The 21,497-nt window shown below is 36.9% G+C and overlaps 1 protein-coding gene across 3 annotated transcripts in view; it reads right to left on the bottom strand.

Annotated features, from left to right (window-relative positions):
• The window catches only part of DDC (dopa decarboxylase), a 126,382-nt gene extending 105,148 nt beyond the window's left edge, over positions 1-21,234 (bottom strand). Inside the window, exons 1-2 of one of the 3 annotated variants that reach the window (XM_042474621.1) lie at positions 21,103-21,193; positions 13,639-13,802 (exon numbers count right to left, since the gene is read on the bottom strand). The gene's annotated coding sequence lies outside the window, so the exon portion shown is untranslated. Of the gene's footprint in view, positions 1-13,286; positions 13,360-13,638; positions 13,803-21,102 lie in introns of those variants that run through there. The other 2 variants (XM_042474619.1, XM_042474620.1) reach the window with 2 other exon arrangements.
• Positions 21,235-21,497: the final 263 nt, after the last annotated feature.

Genomic DNA, 21,497 nt, shown 5'->3' with positions numbered 1-21,497 from the left:
AAAGTTATTAGGAGCGGGTAGCTAACTTCAAGATAGGATAAGGAGTGAAATGTTATAAATTATTGTAAATGAAACCTTTGATTGTGAAATAAGTGACCCTGACAAATCTGATGTATTAGATTGCTCTCCAATTTGACTGCAGATGTTGAATGGATATTATTGTGTTTTGTATATGTTTAATGTTTGTCTTTGTCTTTTTTTAACACTTAATAAACTTTATAAAATAATAATAATAATAAAGAACAAGAAGATTTATTGAGAAATAAATAAGCATGATGTCTATTAAAATAACTTCTTGAAATGTAAAAGGAATTAACTCTAAATACAAGAGAAATATTGTGTTTCATTATTTGGAAAAACTCAGAAGTGACATCATACGTCTACAGGAAACGAAGATAAAAAAAGAAGAGGACATATATTAGGAATCCTAAATTGGGCCATTGGTTCTCGTCATTGTCAAACAAAAAAAAAGAAAGGCGTTTCAATCTTTGTCAACAAAAAATATCAAGCCAAGGAGATAATAATAAAAAAGATAAAGATAATGATGGCTTATATATTGCAGTAGAAGTTATACTTAAAAACTTTACCATTCCTGTAATAGAAATTTATGCACCTTCTGAAAATTAAGAAAAGTGCAATCAATGAGCATATAAAGAGCATTAATTACATCAACATTTTTCTACTTGGCAATTTTAATGCAGTTCCTGAACCCATATTAGATAAAAAATCCAACAAGGAGAAGAAAATATGACAGAATCAAGGTAAATTACCTTCATCTTTTTTCAAACTCAAGCAAGACAACGGCCTAGAAGATGTTTAGAGGCTCAAAAATAAGGAAGAAAATGGCTTTACTTTCTTTTCAGAGAGTCATAATTCCTTCTCATGCATAGACTTATTCTTTGCATCTAAAACTTTAGTACCTTATATTTAGAAAATGGATATTCTATCAAAAAGAACATCTGATCATAACCCCATAATTTTGGAACTAAAAGAGAAAAAGATGGAATATAATGGGAGATTATAAAATATGAAGTCAAAGGCTTTCATGGCTGGCATCCATAGTTTTTTGTGGGTTTTTCGGGCTATGTGGCCAAGTAGAAAGATGCTCTTCTAGAACATGGCCACATAGCCCAAAAAACCCACAAAAAACCATTACAAAATAATTTGCTAAACAGCGAAAATGTTAAAAACAAAATTAAAGAAACTTTAAAATTACATTTTAAGGAAAATAAAACGGAAAGAATGTCGAGTAAAACTATCTGGGATGCAAGTAAATCTGTTGTAAGAAGATCATTCATCAACATTCAATTATTTATTTATTCGGTCAAATTTTTTTTTATTACATTACAACATTCAATTAGAAATGAAAAGAAAGGGGAAACGAGAAGTAAATTTATTGTTGGAAGAACTAAAAATTAAAGAAAAAGAATGGAAAAAGAAAGGGGACATAACACTCAAACACCAAGTTGAAAAGCTGCAACACCAATTAAAAGTAATTAAATTGAAAGAAACTAAAGAGAGTTAGACAAAAACATTTTGAATTAGGAGATAAAGCTGGCAAATTACTGGCAAATAAACTAAAGGAACATCGTGGAAAGAAAATTACAACCGAATTAATAGATAAAGCAAAAAGAATAAGAGACCGTGATAATATTCTACATGCATTTAGAGACTTCTTTGAAGACCTATATAGAAAAACTTCTAACAGTGAGCAAGTTAAAAAGGAAATATCCAGATACCTAGTCAAACAAAGAATTACAAAATTAAATGATGAAAAAAAATCCAAGTTGAACCAACCATTTACAAATAGAGAGATCTCTGCAGCTATACAAAGATTGAAACCCAATAAAACACCTGACCCAGATGGTTTCCCTTCAGCCTATTATAAACAGTAGGAAGAGGTCCTGATTGAACCCTTAAAAGATATCGTAATTGAGATTCACATTCACAGGATTCCTGAATCATGGGAAATCGCCTATATCTCTTTGATACCAAAAGAAAACAAAGAGAAAAATGACGTTTAAAAACTATAGGCCTATTTTTCTGCTAAATGTTGACTACAAGATCTTCTCCTCCATCATAGCAGACAGACTTAAAGAAATCCTGTGTAGAATAATCCACGAAGATCAAAGTGGCTTTTTGCCCAAAAGGTTTTTGAAGGACAATATAACAACAACAATCAATATTATCAAGTACTTTGAACATCATAATGAGAAAAAATGGCTATGATATTACTCGATGCGGAAAAGGCGTTTGATAGAGTGAGTTGGCATTTTCTATCAGAAACAATCAAAAGAATGAATATGGGAGAGAACTTCTTAAACTGGATTAAGGCTATCTATAAAGACCAGAAGGCTCAAATAACTGTTAATGAAGAGAGAATTCCAAACATCAATATTGAAAGAGTTACTAGACAAGGGTGTCCTCTTTCACCCTTGTTGTTTATAATTGTTTTAGAAATCTTAAATACTAAAATAAGAAATGATCAAACAATAAAAGGAGTTCAAATTAAAGAATGTTGTTTCAAATTAAGAGCTTTCACTGACGATATTATACTTTATCTGGAAGACCCAAAGATGTCCATAAAACGCACTGAAGAGATCCTACATGGGTACGGACGAGCATCAGGGTTTAAAGTCAACCAAGAAAAGACCTCAATGTTGACCAAAAATATATCACAGAAAGAAGACAAAGAACTCAAAATGTTATCAGGCTTTAAAGTGGGGGGGGGGGGGGAAAGTAAGCTATCTGGGCCTATATTTGACAAAAAGGAACATAGATCTATTCCATAGAAATTATTTGAAAACATGGAAAGAAATATGAAAAAATTAGAAAAAAAGGTCAAAATTACATCATTTCTTTCTTGGTAAAGCCACTGTCATTAAGGTGAATGTCCTACCCAGATTTATGTTCCTCTTCCAAAATCTACTGATCGTCTCACATTTACCTCACTTTGATGACTGGCAAAAAGAACTTTCAAAATGTCTATGTTCTGGCAAAAAAGCAAGAATCAAATGGAAAATCTTAACTGAAGATTCTACATGGGAAGGTTGTGCCTTACCTAATTTAAAATTATATATACAGTTGTCCCTCCATATTCGCTATGGTTAGGGGAACAAGACCCCCATGAATATGGAAAAAACGCAAATAATAAAAACACAATGTTTTTACCTGAAGGACACCTCTCTAGGAATCTCTAGGTCCTCCAGTGCAACTCTGTGGTCAATGTCCAACATACACTGACCACAGAATGGCACTGGAGTAGCTACAAATGGTCTTTCAGTGCAACTTTTAGTTAAAGTTGAACCACAGAGTTGCACTGGAGGACCTAGACAGTCCTAGAGAGAACATATTAATCAAATCTGTGAATAATCAAATCCGCAAACATCAAAGCCGCAAATATGGAGGGATGACTGTATTTTTGCAGCCTGTTTACATTGGCTAGAGGACTGGGTTAAATTAGAGAATAGAAGAATATTATGTCTAGAAAATGTCAAATTAAGATTTGGCTTTCATGCTTTTCTTTGGTATGAGAAACATAAAGAAAACTCTGAAATCTCCCACTATTTTGTAAGGAATTCATTACTGACCTCATGGTTGAAAATCAAAAATCTATTCTACATTAAGCTGCCATTATGGGTCTCCCCACAAGAAGCTTTCTTCCAACGAACAAAATCGAATCAGGAAACCAACTATCAAAGGTACAACTCTTTATTGGAATGTGAAGAAAATATCAAGCTAAAATCATTTGAACAAATGAAGTCAGAAAAAATAATCAATGGTTGGTTTTCATATAGACAAATAATAGAACGGTTTAAAAGAGATAGTAAAAATATTGGAATAAGTGTGACCAAAACTGAAATAAACAAAATCATATTCGATAAAAATACGAAACATATCTCCAAGTAGTACAAGATCTTAGAAAAAAGAGACTTAGAGAACGAAATGATAAAATACACAATGGTAAAGTGGTCAAAAGAAGTTGGCAAGATCATAGAGTTGGAGAAATGGGAAAAAGCTTGGCAGAACTCTAGCAACTTCAGACTTTGCCAGAAATACAAAGAAAACGTTTTTAAAATACTACATCATTGGCATATATCTCCCCACAAAATTAATCTGATCTACAAAAAGCATGACATGGCATGTTGAAAATGCCACAAAATCGATGCAAACTTTTTTCATCTGTGATGGACATGCAAGGAAACAGAAAGGTTTGGAGGAAAAAATACATCTAACAATATCTGAGATCTTGAAACAGAAAAATCCTTTTGATCCAGTTTTATTCTTGCTCAATATGACTTCAGAATTGGATAAAGAGACTGAAAAGTATTGTATTATATATGGTTACCTCGGCCAGGATTATCTTTGCCAAAACATGGAAAAACCCAGAGATAGCTACCATAGAAGAGTGGCTATCGAAACTTCATTAAGCAATGGAGATGGATATACTGATAGCTTTGATGAAAGGGAAAACAAGAAGACTGGTCCAGTGTCAGAAAGTATAGAGACAGTAAATAAATAAATAATAATAAGAAAAAACCCTGAATGTTAACATAAGTTCCATTGCAACACTGTTTATATTGTTTATATTGATGTCTAATATTATGTAGAGATTCCCACTACAAGGTATTAGGCCAAAAAGAAATATATTAATAATAATAATAATAATAATAATAATAATAATAATTTATTTTTATCCCACTTTTCCAATGATCAAAGCAGCGCACAAATTAGACAAAAGTACATTGAAGTAAAACACGATAAAAACAGCATTTAAAAAGAGTAACAATACAATAACAGGGCCAGCTGAGTGGGGGATCCATAAACATTGCAAGGTCATTAACAGAAGGGGTGAACCATAGAGTAACATCTCATGAGGGGAAGGCTTGAGAAAAGAAGAAAGTCTTATGATTCTTCTTAAACAGATCTAAAGATGTGGTGGAGCGGAGCTCGTCCAGGAGATTGTTCCATGTTTTGGGGGCCGAGATAGAGAAGGCCCGTTGTGAGGTCCTAACATATCGTACTGTTGGGACCTCCAATAAATTCTTCCCTGCCGACCTGAGTGTGCGGGGCGGATTATATGGAGAGAGGCGGTCCTCCAAGTACCCTGGGCCCAAGCCATTTAGGGCTTTATAGGTCATTACCAACACCTTGTATTGAGCCTGGAAACAAATAGGCAGCCAGTGAAGATCTTTCAAGATAGGTGTTATGTGGTCCGACCTGGAGCATCCAGCGACCAATCTCGCTGCCATATTTTGCACTAACTGTAGCTTCCGGGTTTGGTACAAGGGTTTCCCCATGTAAAGCGCATTACAGAAATCCAATCGAGAGGTTACCAGAGCATGTACTACAGTTTCAAGGTTCCTCCGATCCAGGTAGGGGCGCAGCTGACGTATCAACCGAAGCTGATAACAAGCACTCCTGATCGCCGCATCCATCTGAGAAGACAGCTGGAGCGACAAGTCCAGGAGCTCTCACAGACCGTTCACGAATATATATATATATATATATATATATATATATATATATAATTTGTATATCAAATTCATTATAGTATACGGGAAATGAAATATGCTGGTAACAAAAGGTTATGGAAGTTATCTCGGAAGTACAGATGATATTTTAGTCAATATTACACAGAAACGGTATTATGTGTAATTCTTTTTGTACCTTAATAGTTCTGTATGTTTGCATGTTTGTGTGTTTGTTTTTAGAATACACAGACTATGTTATTATTATTATTATTATTATTATTTATTTATTTATTTATGTTTCCCCGCCTCTCCCAATGGATCGAAGCGGGGTTACAGACTACTTAAATTATACAAACATACAATACAATTCATACACATGTAAACCATTAAAACCATTAATTCATTAAAAACATCAACAATTAAACAATTAATAAATTCAACAGACATAAGGCGGCAGAAAATTCTTGGTCATGTCATATCAGGGGGGTATGCTCAATGGAAAAGTTCCATTTTAATTGCCTTTCTGAATGACTCCAGGGAGGTTATCAAGCGAATGTCCTCTGGGAGGCTGTTCCACAATCTCGGAGCCACTGTAGTAAAGGCCCTTTGCAAGGTTGACACATATTTAGTAGACGTTGTTTCCATCAAATTCTTTCCTGACGTTCTGCGAGTACAGGGCGGATTATATAGGGAGATGCAGTCCCACAAGTAACCTGGGCCCAAGCCATATAGGGCTTTAAAGGTAATAACCAACACCTTGTATAGTGGTGCCTCGGGATACGAAATGATCGGGTTACGAAATTTCCGGGATACGAAAAAGTTGGATTGGCAAAAACTGTTTCGGGTTACGAAATATTTTTCGGGTTACGAAATTCATTTCGGCGTGAAATTCAAATGCTGCAAACTGAAGCTATAGGCTTTCCAGTGCTAACGGAAAAGTGTTTCGGGTTACGAAATTTTTGGGTTACGAAAGGAATGGCGGAACGAATTAATTTAGTAACCCGAGGCACCACTGTATTGTTCCCAGAAGCGAATGTATATCCTTTATAGTCTGTTTAGTTAGGTGTGTTTATCTATCTGACTTGTTTGATATGTTGTTTGTGTATAACCTATCATTTCAATAAAAAAAAATATTGATGTCTAAATGGTGTAAGGTGTTACTGAAAATGGAAACTGAGGAGGAACAGGCAAAAGAATGTACACAAAATGGACACAAAATGTAGGCCATAATATACATTTTGCATACATATACAATGAATTAAAATTTACTTTGAACTTTGACTTTATAGAAAATTTTTATAAACTGATGTACTATTGGCATTTAAGTCCAATAAAGTTTTCACTGTACACTTGACCCTCCATATTTGCTAGGGTTAGGGGCACAAGACCTCCATGAATATGGAAAAACAAATAAAAAACAAATAAAAAACAAATAACAAAAACACCATGTTTTTGCCTGAGAGGATACCTCTCTAGGAATCTCTAGGTCCTCTGGTGTAACTCTGTGGTGAACATCTGTGGTGAATTATGTTAGAGGACCTACAAATGCCTAGAGGAGTGTTCTCTCTAGGAATCTCTTTCCTAGGTCTTTCAGTGCATCTTTTAGTTAAAGTTGACCAAAGAGTTGCACTGGAGGACCTAGATATTCCTAGAGAGAGCATATTAATCAAATCCATGAATAATCAAATTTACAAATATCGATGGCGGGTTACAGACCGCCCATTTGGGGCAGGCTGTACCCACCCCTTTCCCTGGTGTATCGGGGCCTCAGCGGGTAGAACGGCAGCCGCTGAGGCCCCGATCCGCTGCTTTTCAGGCTGCAGGGAAGCGGCAAAATGCCTCATGGCGGCGGCCGTCTGGAACGGCCGCCGTCATTTTTTTACGCGCAGAGCGCGTATTAGGGTTAGGGAGGTGTGGAAGCAGCGCACCTCCCTAACCCTAGTACGCGCTCTGCGCGTACTTTAATGGCGGTGTGTAACCTGCCAAAGCCACAAATAGGGAGGGATGAGAGTATATGGATATCTTTGTATTTGTGTTGGAGATGTCAGAAAAAAGAAGGAATTTTTATCATATGTAGTGGAATTGTGAATGAGCTACAAACCATTGGACTCCAATCACAAACTGAAGGAAGATATTATGAAAACTAAATTTCAGCTGGAACCTGAATTATTTTTATTAGGACTTTTAGAGGAACTTTGGAGAAGACCTATGGCAGAATAATACAATACAGGTTTACTGTAGCTAGAATGTTCTACACACAAAATTGGAAAGAAACAACAGGCCCTTTGTGAGAAGACTGGTTGTTAAAACTGTATGGCTTTGTGGAAATTGATAAGCTGACCATATTAATACATAACAAAACTCTGTATAATTTTTAAAATGAATAGAAGATTTAGGCCCGTTACACACGGGCTAAAAAGTATGCGCGCATATAATCATTACTGTCATATTTTCCCTCTATATCTTATAATTCATGTGAAGCCCACAACGTATCCTTCTCTTCTTTAACATATATTAACGGATTCCATTCTTTTCAAAAAATCTGTAGTTTTTTCTTTAAGATTTGCATTAATTTGTCTATTTCAAAATATTCATATAATTGTATAAACCAATCTTTTTTCACATTTTAAGATATACTATACGTGCAGCCATTGTCATATAGAATATTAGTTTTCCATACTTTTTTTCTATTTCCTCATTTCAATCTACCTATCCAGTTCACTAGAAAATGAATTTGGACAAGACGGTGGTTACCTTTCTTCCCTCTTTACTTGTACTCAGAATACAATCCATTGCTTTAATAAATTAATTGGCTGTCAGTGGGTTGGGGCTGCTAAAGAGGGTTCAAAGCTAACCATCACCAAAGGGGGGACCCCCCTCCAGTGATACAAAGTTTCTCTCACAAAACAAAACACTCGTAGAAAGTTCTTTGTATAATGTATATACATATATATATATATGTATGATAATAAATTTGCAATTGCATTCTTTGGACTATTTATTGTTGCTGTGTCAGACTGTACTTCTAAATGTACAGGTTTAATAAATTGAAGTATATCACCAAAATAAGAAAATTCCACAGAAGAAAACAGTGGAGAGAACATAATGTATATGCTCCTGCTACAAAACCACATTTTCCCAGCAGTGCGTATGCCCATGTACACACATGCAGAAAGCGAGACAGGTTCCTGTGAGACAGTGGGGTGAGCACACCTCTTGTAGCTTTGTCACCAGCCTGGCTCTCTTCCTGGGGAGGGAGATGAGGCAAGGGCGGCAGGTGAGTAAAGCAGCAGGACGGAAGGGGGAGGCAGGCAGCTCCTCCCCTAACAGCCCCCACTATCACCACCACACCAGGTGTCAACAAACCTGGTGACATCACTGGTATCCCAGAGGAACCTTTGAGGAGTGGCAGTATAGTGGTATGTTTAATCATATAGTACACAACAGTACAAGACACCTTTGCATTTTCCAAATACGTCTGCATGCACTTTATTACTTTAGATGCCTATGAACAGTAAGAGGAAAATTCTCAGAACTTAAAATTTGATATCACTAATGCAGAACATGACAGGCATTATGAATGCCAACAGAACTTCAGGTGGAGTGAGAAACATTTGGGTTTCCCATCCTATAAAAAACATAAGAAGGGGGGAGAAAATGCAGGTGAACAAACACAGTAATTAAGAATGTATTGAGCATTTTGTGTCAAAAAAGAAATAGAGAGAGAAAGAAGAAAAAGAAAATGTCAGAGAATAGGTCTAACATGTCAGATTTACAAAGACGAGTAGATCAGAGACAGTTTAGAAATTTGCCTAAATGCATGTAAGACCCAAAACAGGAGCAGTGTTAGTATGCATATAAGCCACATCCTCATTGTCCCTGAGTAAGTTAGACCTTTATACTTCCAGGTTGAAATCCTACTTCGAGCAGGTAACTCTTTAAGACTTAAGGAGTCCGACAGTTGAATTACACAGCATCCTATGGACTCTGGCTTGGAAACCTGAGGTTCAACCCTGGACAAATAATTAAATTTATATAGAATTCCTACCAAAAATGCAGTGACAGCAACTGAGCAACAAAAGGCTGTGGAAGTTATAGAGACTCAGCTATAAAGATCAAGCACTATTTCTAAACCATATTATGTCACACTCAATCATTCTATCTTCTTCTAGTGTTCCAGCTGTTATCTTATCAGCAGAACATTTCAAGAAATTTTGGAACAAGCGTTTTGTTCAATTTAGACCATATAATCATTTTCAGATTTTATACTCTACATAAGCAGTTGTATTCCCCCCCCCCCCCACTCCACTAGCATGGCAGCTATCAAACCCCAGGGCCCTTACTGCTGCTGCTGCTTACTGGTGGGAAAAGGAAGAAGGGCAAGCCAATTCAGATGACGAAGAAGCAGCTGGTGTCATTTTGGAGGGTGAAAGAAACTAAGTTGTGGCCACAGACAGAATGCACTCTCTTTTTCTTTTCCCTGAGAGTCCAGAGCAGATGTGTCTCCATTACCGGAATTGTCTTTCCTTCTTTCAATTTCCCTTTGATAAGCAGGAGCAGGAGCTCCTCTCAGGGCTTGATAGCTGCTGGGATGGGGGCTGAACAGAACACAAAGGATTGGGAAATACCCCCCCCCAGCAACTTCTAAAATGAGACATGTATAAACCATACTTATTTGCATTTTCAGGGTTGTAATAAAGCAGTCTTAACTCCGCACAACAAAACAGTTTTAAAAACACACTCTTTTAGCCCTGGGTCCACCTCCTACCATATGGGTAGAATGAAATGCATAGATAGAGAATGGATATCTATGACATGTATAGAAATAGGATGAGGGGCACCTGGCTAAATGAGGCTACGGTGTGCCTTTGTCCTATGCAGGAAATCCATTCCAGACACATATACACACACACCATGTAAGTCAAGTTCTGCATATGCTTGAGCCCCAGTGAAACAAATGGGGCTTGGGTGCAACAGTGCATGCACACCATGGGCACGCATGCCATTTCCTGCTTGTCGCACAGCTGGATGACGCAGGCGCACTGTACATATGAAAAGGATCTAGGAGTCCAAGTAGACCACAAGTTGAACATGAGTCAACAGTGTGATGTGGCAGCTAAAAAGGCCAATGCGATTCTAGGCTGCATTAATAGAAGAATAGTGTCTAGATCAAGGGAAGTAATAGTGCCACTGTATTCTGCTTTGGTCAGGCCTCACCTAGAAAACTGTGTCCAGTTCTGGGTGCCACAATTCAAAAGGGATGTTGAGAAACTGGAGCGTGTCCAAAGGAAGGCGAAAACAATGATGAAGAGTCTGGAAACTATGATCTATGAGGAACAATTTAGGGAGCTGGGGATGTTTAGCCTGGAGAAGAGAAGGTTAAGAGGTGATATGATAGCCTTGTTTAAATATTTCAAGGGATGTCATATTGAGGAGGGAACAAGCTTGTTTTCTGCTGCTCCAGAGAATAGGACCCAGAACAATTGATGCAAGCTACAGGAAAAGAGATTCCATCTCAACATTAGGCGGAACTTCCTGACAGTAAGAGCTGTTAGACAGTGGAACACATTCCCTCACAGGGTGGCGAAGTCTCCTTTCTTGGAGGTCTTTAAGCAGAGGCTGGATGGCCATCTCTTAGGGATGCTTTGATTGTGAGTTCCTGCATGCCAGAGTGTTGGACTGGATGGCCTTTGTTATCTCTTCCAACTCTATGATGGTATGAGGACAATAATGATGAGTTTATATGCATGGATTGACAAGATAATATTTTAAATGTTTCCAGTTTGGGGGCAAAGCAGAAGAACTATATTTCTAAATAAGACCTGAATCAGAAAGATATTGAAATTCCACATTTCTAAAGTCATAGGATTCCGTGTTTTGTTGTTGTTGTTTAATGACACCGCTACCACTTCCTCATCTAGGAAGACCAAAGCAATAGTTTTAATATGAACCAGAAAGATCCTTCTTGAGATAGTCAGTCTTAAGGCTTAGTGTGTCAGTTATTCTCATGATTTTATTCATTGTTGAAAAAGACTGAAATTCTTCAGGAGTGGACTATTTGCCAAAGAGATAGGAAGAATAGTGGAAATGTTTAGACTTCTCATCAAAAAGCTTGCCTTCAGGCCACCATATAAACAGTTTGTGAGTCTCTCATTAGATAAAAGAGGTTTGCTAGACAACAAGGCTGATTGCTGTTTGAGAAAAACAGACTTTAACCTTGTTGGAAAAACAGTGTTTTTTCTCTCCACATTACAGTGTGCAGCCATTACATTCACTCAGTATACCAAACAATATAAAAACTTTCATGCCAGAAACTGTATATATAAGTCCATAACCTTTTACATGAAAATTCTCTCTTTATAAAAAGATTGTCATGTCTTAAATGGGTCTAACCCAAACAGGCCAGAGTTCATAAGAGACTAAACGGAAATCAAGGCAAATACCTCATCACTGTGGACAAACATTTTCCCCCTAACGATAGATCTTGCTCCTTATCACCCTGTTAAAATACTTATGGATAGATTATGGATACTTAAAGGATAACATTCCCAAACATGCTACATATTGTATAAACCAACAATTTTGATGGCTCGCATTACTTGTGAATCTACTTTCACATCTAATGGAGAATGTGAAAAATTAATTCACTGAATAATAAATATAAATTAAGCACTTTGAAAATTCTCAAAATAAGGGAATTAATATCCTTTTGAAAAAATTAAAGGGGCTACTCAACTATTAGAGGACAGTGTGAGAACTGACAAATTAGAACAAATCTTTTGGGGAAAATTGATTTTATTTACTATGCACTGGAATACTGAAATTCAGTAGATAGTAAATAAAATACTAAACACTAAATTTTATTTACTTTGTACTGGAATATTGAATTCTAAAATAATATATAACTGTGTATTATTTCTACTTTCATTAGCAATAATTACACTGGGTAATACTTTGTATTAGAGCCAGCATAGTATAGTGGTTTGAGCATTGAACTACAACTCTGGAGACCAGGGTTCAATTCCTCGCTCAGTCATGGAAACCCACTGGAGTCTGGGCAAATAAAACAATTTCAGCTTCAGAAAAATGATTTAGAGTCACCATGAGTCAGAAATGGCTTGAAGGCATACAACAGCAACAGTACATTGTATTATACCATATAATAATTATTATGTTTTACTGCTATAATGCACTTTTAAGAACACAATTTAAAAGTATTTAACTTTGGCTCATTTATACCCTGAAATATTGCAGCTGCAGCTACTGCTGCCTGCTGCTGCTGCTGAATATTTTTTTTTTTTTTTGTCCTGGCATTTTAAGTACTTTCATTTCAATGAAAATGTAATCTTTTTAGGTTCCCATAAGGTAGATCCTTTAAGATATGTTGTTTAGAAACACATTTCACTATTTAGTAATATGTGACAAAGAATTAAGCAGCTGATTGAGCACTGCTGAAGTCAGATCAACAGTCTGCTTTTAGAACTGAAATACTGCATTTCATGTCCTGAATTTATATTTTTGTTTTCCTAACTAATGTATTGGAGCCACATTGCTCTGAAACAGTCTTTCTTGTAATGTAAAGGAAATAGTATCAGCATATTTCATTTTGTTGTACTAAAACCAAACATTATTTGATGATAAACATCAAATAGCTCACAAATCAGCAGAAATGTAATACTAATTGATGTGCCTCTCCCAGAAACATTGACCCACTGACTATTTTAATAAATCTTTACATGTATAAGACAAACTGTTGCATTTATATGACATTTCTATAATCATTAAACCTAAAAGATCAAGAATTTTACTTACTGTTGGTGAGTTTGCTGCCTTTGTCTTTCAACCGTCTGCTTTCTTTGTGACAAATATAAAGAGGATGCCCATTTATATTAGACTAGTCATTTCCTATTAACCAATCAGAGGAGGGTGCTTTGTATTTTAACACTGTGCACGTCATTCTCTACTCCTGCCTTCATCCACTCATCCACAAATATCACAAGCACAATTCCTAACACCAAAGCAAAACTTACACAGCTGGAAAATTGATTTCAGCTAAATGAAGTATTCATCCTCAATAAATCAATATCCTTTCATTATCATCCGAGACTCTGAAACATATTTATTTACACACATATAACCCACAATTATTGAGATATATGTTTACCACAATTATTGCACCAGAATTCTATTTGTAAGGAGTATATCTCTGCAAGCTTTGTTGGTCACACATCAATCAAAGGTCTATCTGTGTGCACAGGATTAACCCAGAGATGTATGCGACATAAGGTTTCTGACAACTGCTTTCCTTTCATAAACCAATTCAAATACCTGTGGAAAAATTGCAAACAGAAAACAAATAAACCCCAAGAAATAGGCATCATATCTTATAATGATCACTCAAACAATGTTGAAATGCATACTCCGTTTATATTACCAGCTGCTATAGAGTTTTACATTTCAGTTAGCTTGTCTTTCACCTGTGTTGTACAGTGAAACAGGTTGTAGCTGCTGAAGCGATTATTTCAAGATCCACATATTATGTTTATCAGTCCTAGCCTCAAAAGTTACTTTGTCTGTACAGTCCCTTCAAAAGTTATAATGACACTAAGAAAACTATGGAGAGGCAGCAAAGTATAGTGCAAAGAACACACTAGTACATGAAACAGAATTTGGGAAATTGACTCACATTCTTTTGGACTATTAAAGTCTGCATGTTCTGAACAAGCATTATCTCATACTTCAACTGGAGCTTCCACTCATATTCCCCACACCCAATATCTGCCTAGCAGGATAACAGATATGCACCAGAATTCTACATCACCTTTTACTTGTTTTAACTTTATATACACTTAAGCTGCATTTACACTGCAAAAATAATGGAGTTTGACACTGCTTTAACTGCCATGGCACCATCCTATGGAATCCTGGGCTTTATAGTTTGTTGTGGCACCATAACTAACAAAGAAGGCCAAATAACCCACAAAACTACAGATCCCAGAATTCCAAATCACTGAGCTTTGACAGTTAAAGCATTGTCAAACTGCATTATTTTTACAGTGCAGATGCAGTCCTTGTTAAGTAGCAGAGCTGCTACTGAGTCCTGTTTCTGAAATGCAAATCAGGACAACAGTAAGAGTCATGATGCGCATTGGTGCCCAATGCATAACAGGACCAATGTTCATTGGTCCCATGTTGCATTGGTCCCATTGCACAATGAAGACTCTGTCAGTTCTGCTATGAAATAACATAACAGCAAATCTCCACTGGATAGAGATGCTCAGAAACTGTCCAGTTAAGTCCGCTTATAACATCCACTTACAAAGATGTAATTTCATATAAACGTCTGGCTATTGTTAGTTGTGGAGAGATGTGTAGTGATACCACAAGGAATAGCCTTCCTTCACTCCAGTCCACCTTTGATATCAACATGTTTGATCATGTTTTACTTATCTGTGTGATAATATATTTTACAACCATCCTCTTTTTAGTAAAAAATAGTTGTGAGGTTATTGTTTATTCAATTATGTAAGACTAATTGTTTTGTTTTCCTTGTTTAGCTGTTTATATGATAGAATACAAGCCATTTTAATGACCTTAAAAATTGGAGAGTTGGGACAAAACTAACAAAATGAATTTCAATAATGTTAGCCTCCTTTCACTCCTCCTCATTTGATATCAGAAATTTACCCCTCTATGACCCTACTATGAACACCATTACTGGAATTCCTTTATCAAACATAAGCTAGCAATAGGAGTCAACTGGGCCTTATTTTTCCAGACATCTCTGCGGAAGTGTGAAATGCCCACAATGGGATGACACCAAGGAGTCAATGGCCCTGACATCTTTGCCTCCTTATCCGTCTGACTTCAGAAATGTACTCCCATTGCTCATATTCACACCCCAGTGTTACCACCTCCAAAAACCAACTTCATAGTGATTCAAACCCAATTCAAAGGAAGCACCCACATTTGGTTTTTATTCTATGCCCTGAATTTTGCCCCAAGGTTAAAATTCCCTGTATATACTGTTTTTCCACTGTTTCCCCAGCTTAGTCCAATATCAGGCTGTTTGCTTGGCTAACCACTCTCTCGCTTGCCAATCTCCGTTTGCCTCTGGAGCAAGTGAGTTCCTTTTATCTTTGAATTTGTAACAAGCGGAGCAACTATTCCATTCAGGTGCAGTATTTGAATTTCCTAGTCCTTGTGAGTGTGTGTGGTTGTATTTGAATTATTCTTCATCTCCACATTTACAATAAACTAATTAGAAGCCTGCCTCTGAAATTCCCCATTTCTCTGGATTTAGTATACATAGGGACTGGATCCAATGGCTCAGTAACCAAGCCACTACCATTGAGCTAATTCATAATTCCCAAATATACATTGGTATTTGAGTGTCCCTTTTGGACAGGTGGATAATCCAAAGTTATAATAGGGAGAAATGCAAGGTTTTAAATGTAAGGACCAGAGTTTGAAGCCCATGAAACCCACTAGGTGATCTTGGGCAAGTCACTCTTTCTCAGCCTTAGGGGAAGGCAATAACAAACCTCCTTGGAAGAAATCTTGCCAAGAAAACTCCAGGGTAGGGTAGCCTTAGGGCTGCCATAAGTCAGAAACAACTTAAATGCACACAACAAAAACAATAACCATTACACAGGAAAAAAATGAAATGCACATAGGATGGGGGGCACCTGGCTTGACAACAGTAACAGTGAAAGGGATCTAGAAGTCCTTGTGGACCACAGGTTGAACATGATTCAACAGTGTGATGTGGCATCCAAAAAGCCAGTGTGATTGGAGGGGAGTAATAGTACCACTCTATTCTACTTTGGTCATGCCTTACTTGGAATACTGTACCCAATTGATAGCCATGATTAAACATTTGAAGTGATGTCATATTGTGGATGGAACAAGTTTCTTTTCTTTTTTATTATTATTAGAAAAATCAATACAAAACAACCAAACAAAACAAGCCAACAAACAGACAAAAAGGGGGGAAAAAGAAACTAAACAAAATATTGACTAAGGCAAACAAACAAACAAACAAACAAACACAATAGTATATACAGTGACTTCCAATTCTCTAACATCTGGATAGCTTTCTATGAAATATCTATAGTAACTCTTTGTCAAGCTCATTATACAGTGGACCCTTGTTATATGCTGGGTTTGGTTCCAAGATCCCCTGTGGATAACAAAATCCATGGATGCTCAAGTCCCATTAAATATAATGGCATAGTAAAATGTTGTCCCTTATAAAAAATGAAAAATCAAGGTTTGATATTTGAAATTTATACTTTTTTTTAACATTTTCAAAAAGAGAGGGACTTTTGTGTGCACTGCCATTGGGGACAATGGGACTTGAGCATACGCAAATTTTGGTATATGCGGGGGGGTGGGGGTCCAGAACGGATCCCCCGCGTATACCAAGGGCCCACTGTACATTATCTTTTAGTTGTCTTTTTGGGAGGAAACCCCATTGATCCTCCTATATCCAATTATTTAGCATTTTTTCAATCTGTTTGCAATTGTTGAAGTAAATAATTTATAATCCAAGTTCAGGAATGATATTTGTCTATAATTGTCATTTGTTGTTTGGTCTGTCCCCTCTTTGTTGATCAAGATAATGTTAACTTCTTCCCACAAGTGTGGTATAGTATCCTTTTTAAAACTATTCATTAATTCTGTCAAAGGGCTAATGAAGACATCTTCTAGGGTCTTACAATACAATGCCCTGAGACCATCTTGTCATGGTCAGCCATGAGGAGGACCCGGGGGATGACGAGGAGGAACCTGAGAGAGTGCCAAACCCCAGCTCTGCCCTGCCAAATCCCAACTCTTCTCTGCCAGGTCCTGGTGCTGTTGAGTCTTCAGTGGATGTGGATCAGCAGCCTAACCTTGCTTCAGCAGAGGTGCCAGGCCTGGGAGATGTAGAGCAACAGCCGGGCATTGAAGTTATTAACTTCAGCCAAAGGAGGGCAGAAAGGGCGTGCCTGCGAAGGTCGAGAAGAATAGCTGAGAAGCGCTCATCAATCACTCAACAGCTGTGATAAGGGACAGCTGGCAGACGCAGAGTTCCCTTGTCAGAGATTATTGTGCTTTCCAATTAGAATTATTGCTTGCTCTGGCTTTTCTAGACTTTGTCCCTGGATTCTCGGCTCCCCAGACCTTTTATTGCTCTTGAACCTGCAATCTCTGAACGGACTCTTCAACCAACCCTCTGGCATCCTTGACCTCGGACTGAACTGATATTTGTGACTTCTGGAATCCTGAATCTGGACTGGCTTGTGGCTCACTCTATTGGGACAGAGGACAGGTCTGTTATTCATAAACTGCCTGTTGGCTGCCCGGCCTTTTTTCCTTTGCTGAGCCGCCCTTTTCAACCATGTGTGTGTGTGTGTGTGTGTGTGTGTGCTGGCAGCATTCCCAGACACATCTGAGATTTACCATTTTTACTTCCTTTAATTGTCTCTAGTTCTTCCTTTGATGTTACTGACTGATTTAAGAAATCTCTCCTTTATTTATTGTAGGGATATCACTTCTATTTATTTTTTTAAATTTCTTCTGTTCCTATATCTTTCATTTTATATAGTGCTGAGTAGAATTTCTCAATATTTTTTATAATTTCTTCTTGTTCTGTATGGGTTTTTCCCTTCCTTGATTTTCATTATTAATCTATTTTCTCTTTCTTTCTTTCTTTCTTTCTTTTTTTTTTTTTTCATTTTCTCACCAGCCATCTTCCTGGTTTATTGGCATTTTGAAAATAGTCAGATTTAATCAATTCTAATTTCTTTTTTATATCTTCTGTTAGGATTTGAGATATCTGTTTTCTTAAAGATTTTAGTTCCTCTGCATGTTTCTTGTTTTGGGGATACTAACATAGTTCTTGTTCTATTTTTCTAATTTCTTCACTAATTTTTTTACAGATTCTCTAGTCTTGGGGGGGGGGGGGTGCCAGTTATTTTGTTAAATTAAGAAGACTCTCATAACAGCCTTCAAGGCATCACAGACTGTTTTCATATCTGTTCATTGTCCCGGATTTTCCTTAAAAAAGCTATCCAATGTATATTTTGCTTTGTCTACAGTTTTTGTATTATTCAGAAGATTATCATTTAATTTTCAAATAAAATCCTTAGGTCTATTTTTTAAGGTTAACAAAATGGGATTATGGTCTATTAATGATTTACCTATAATTTCTATTTTATTAACTTTATTACATAAAAATTAGTTATGAGAAACATATCCAATATAAAATATGTTTGATGTCGGTCAGAAAAGAAATTAAAATCTTTTTTGTCTCCGTGTTTTAGTCTCTATATATATCTATGAAAGACAAACCTTCCACCAGTTTAAAGAATGTTGTTGGGTGTTTAGCATTATTTCCTTTCTTATTTCTCATTGATGTTCTACCTATAGCTAGGTCTACTACCCTGTTATAATCTCCCATTGGTTGACTGGCCGAACCCAAAGAGTGCATAATATGGCTCTTTTTCATCTTGGAGAGAAGTGACCAGTAGGGTCCCACAGGGTTCTTTCCTGGGCTCAGTGCTATTCAACATCTTTAGCAATAATTTGGATGAAAGAATTGAAGGCATGTTCATCAAATTTGCAGATGACACCAAATTTGGAGGTATAGCTAATACCCCAGAGAACAGGATCAAAATTCAAGAACATGTGGATAGATTAGAAAGCTGGGCCATATCTAACAAAATGAAATTCAACACGGAGAAATGTAAGGTGGCAGAAAAATGAAATGCACAGATATAGGATGGGGTGACACCTGGCTAAACGAGACTACGTGTGAAAGGGATCTAGGAGTCCAAGTAGACCACAAATTGAACATGAGTCAACAGTGTGATGCAGCAGCTAACAAGCCAATGCAATTTTAGGCTGCATCAATAGAAGTATAGTGTCTAGATCAAGAGAAGTAATAGTACCACTCCATTCTGCTCTTCTCAGGCCCCACCTGAAATATTGTGTCCAGTTCTGGGCACCACAATTTAAAAACGATGTTGAGAAACTGCAGCGTGTCCAAAGGAGGGCGACTAAAATAGTGAAGGGTTTGGAAACCATGCCCTATAAGGAACGATTTAGGGAGCTGGGGATATTTAGCTGTTTGGAGCTGGATTGTGGATGAAAAGTTAAAGCAGTGAGAAAGATGAAATGGGGCAATGTTACAAGTAATATTCCTTTCCTGATCTCAAACCTAGATGAAAACTAACTTTGCTTTTCACCACAGTTCATGAGGCCTGATTGCTTTGTTTTAAAAAAGGAGGAACAGCAGCAACTAAACATTCTGGATTTTATATGGGCTTCCAGTTACAGTATCTTGATTCACACTGCAATTGAGGCTTATAGCAAAGTTACTCAATTATTTATTCATATTTATTTAAAAGTTCCAGCAGAAGTGTGAGAAACTGAAACGAAGCTACAAAGTAACAAAAAAATGAAGCTGCAGGAGCAAGTGCTCAAAGATTCACAGCAGCCACTTTCAGTGATGGTAATACCACCTGACTTTTCTTTCTGTTTGTGGCTACCACCTCCAATTATTGTTATCATTAGGGACTGGAAACTACCCAGGCTTCCAGCTGTAAGACTGCCAGCAGCCATGATGCAGCACAGTCCTCATGACTGCCTGATTGTTCCCTTCCCCCAAAGGCTAGGTACTGCTTGTCAGGTCCTCTGAGTGTCGAGTGAAGAACCTTGTCCTCTATCTAATATTCTAAAGACTTTGCTCCTCTCTTATTCTCACTCTACTCCCACTTTCTTCCAGTGTTTCTTTTAGTTACATTTCCACAAGATATCTGACACGTGTGTGGAAATGTGCAGCCTTAGGACAGAGGGGTCCATTATGTACACTTTTTTTTCCAGATTAAAATCCTTAGGAGTTTCTTTGATTTTCTCCTCCCTAACTTTCTCAGGCAGTGACAGTGAGGATTATTGCTCCGTTCTGTATACCCATATCAGTTCTTGGCCCTTCACTGGCAGCAAAACAACCATTGCCACATGCCAAGGACACCTCCGAGCATAAATTCCTTGTGAAGTCAAAGGCTTTCTTGACATAAATTCCTTGTTTGCTTTTACATTTTGAATATACAAATGTTTGAATTATTTACCATGCCCACACCAGTTTGCCAGCAAGTGTTGAATTCCTAAGCAAATAAAGTGTTCCTTGCTGCTCTCAGAAAAATTGTAAGGGGTATTTGAAGAGAATCTTTTAGTAGTGAAATGTCACTAGTTCTTCAAAACAATGTATTTTCCATAGTTTTTTGTGGGGTTTTGGGGCTATTTATTTCTTATTTTTTCTGCTTCCAAATAGTATCTCATACAAGTGCAGCATTGCAATAAGAAGCATTTGATGTTCAGGATCTCATGAGCATAGGCAAGATTATATAGGTACATATAGAATCATTAAAGTGGTTAAATTTTAAAAGGCAAACTAATTATCATTGTAAATGTATGCTATTTTAAATAAAATAACAAGGCATTAATACAAAACAGTAAAACTGCAAACAACATTCAACTAGTCAGTTGCTCTAAAATGCTGAGTTAATGTTTTTAGAGAATGGGGAACAAAGATTAACTGGTAATGCTTTGATCCTAGTCTGGTAACATATTTATGTTTACTTACTTTTTCCTTGCAGCTTTCACACTTTGTGGATAAAGTGGATAGAACCAGACAGAAAATCTTGAACCACAAACAATTCAACCTTAAAGAAACAGACACCTGTTCAACCAGCAGGGAAATCTTTCTGTATTACAATGTCCAATCCATATTAAAGCATAACAATCATTAACATTCCCTCACCTGTAGAAACTCCTCCCACGTACTGCATTTCAGATTCAATTATATGTATTGAACAGATTTAAAAACCAATTTCATTTACCACAAGTGGCAAATACAGACAATAGTCTGTAAGAGAAATAAAGGCACCATTGCAAAAGCATTGTTACCCATGTTGCACATTCATGGGGGAAAGGCAGATGAGAGTAACTCAACCAAGTCATGCTAGGACCCAAGAGAAC

Source organism: Sceloporus undulatus, chromosome 6 (assembly GCF_019175285.1).
Source record: "Sceloporus undulatus isolate JIND9_A2432 ecotype Alabama chromosome 6, SceUnd_v1.1, whole genome shotgun sequence".
Taxonomy (NCBI): Eukaryota; Metazoa; Chordata; class Lepidosauria; order Squamata; family Phrynosomatidae; genus Sceloporus; species Sceloporus undulatus.
Note: the sequence above shows the minus strand (reverse complement) of the source record. Positions and strands in the feature narration are given on the sequence as shown.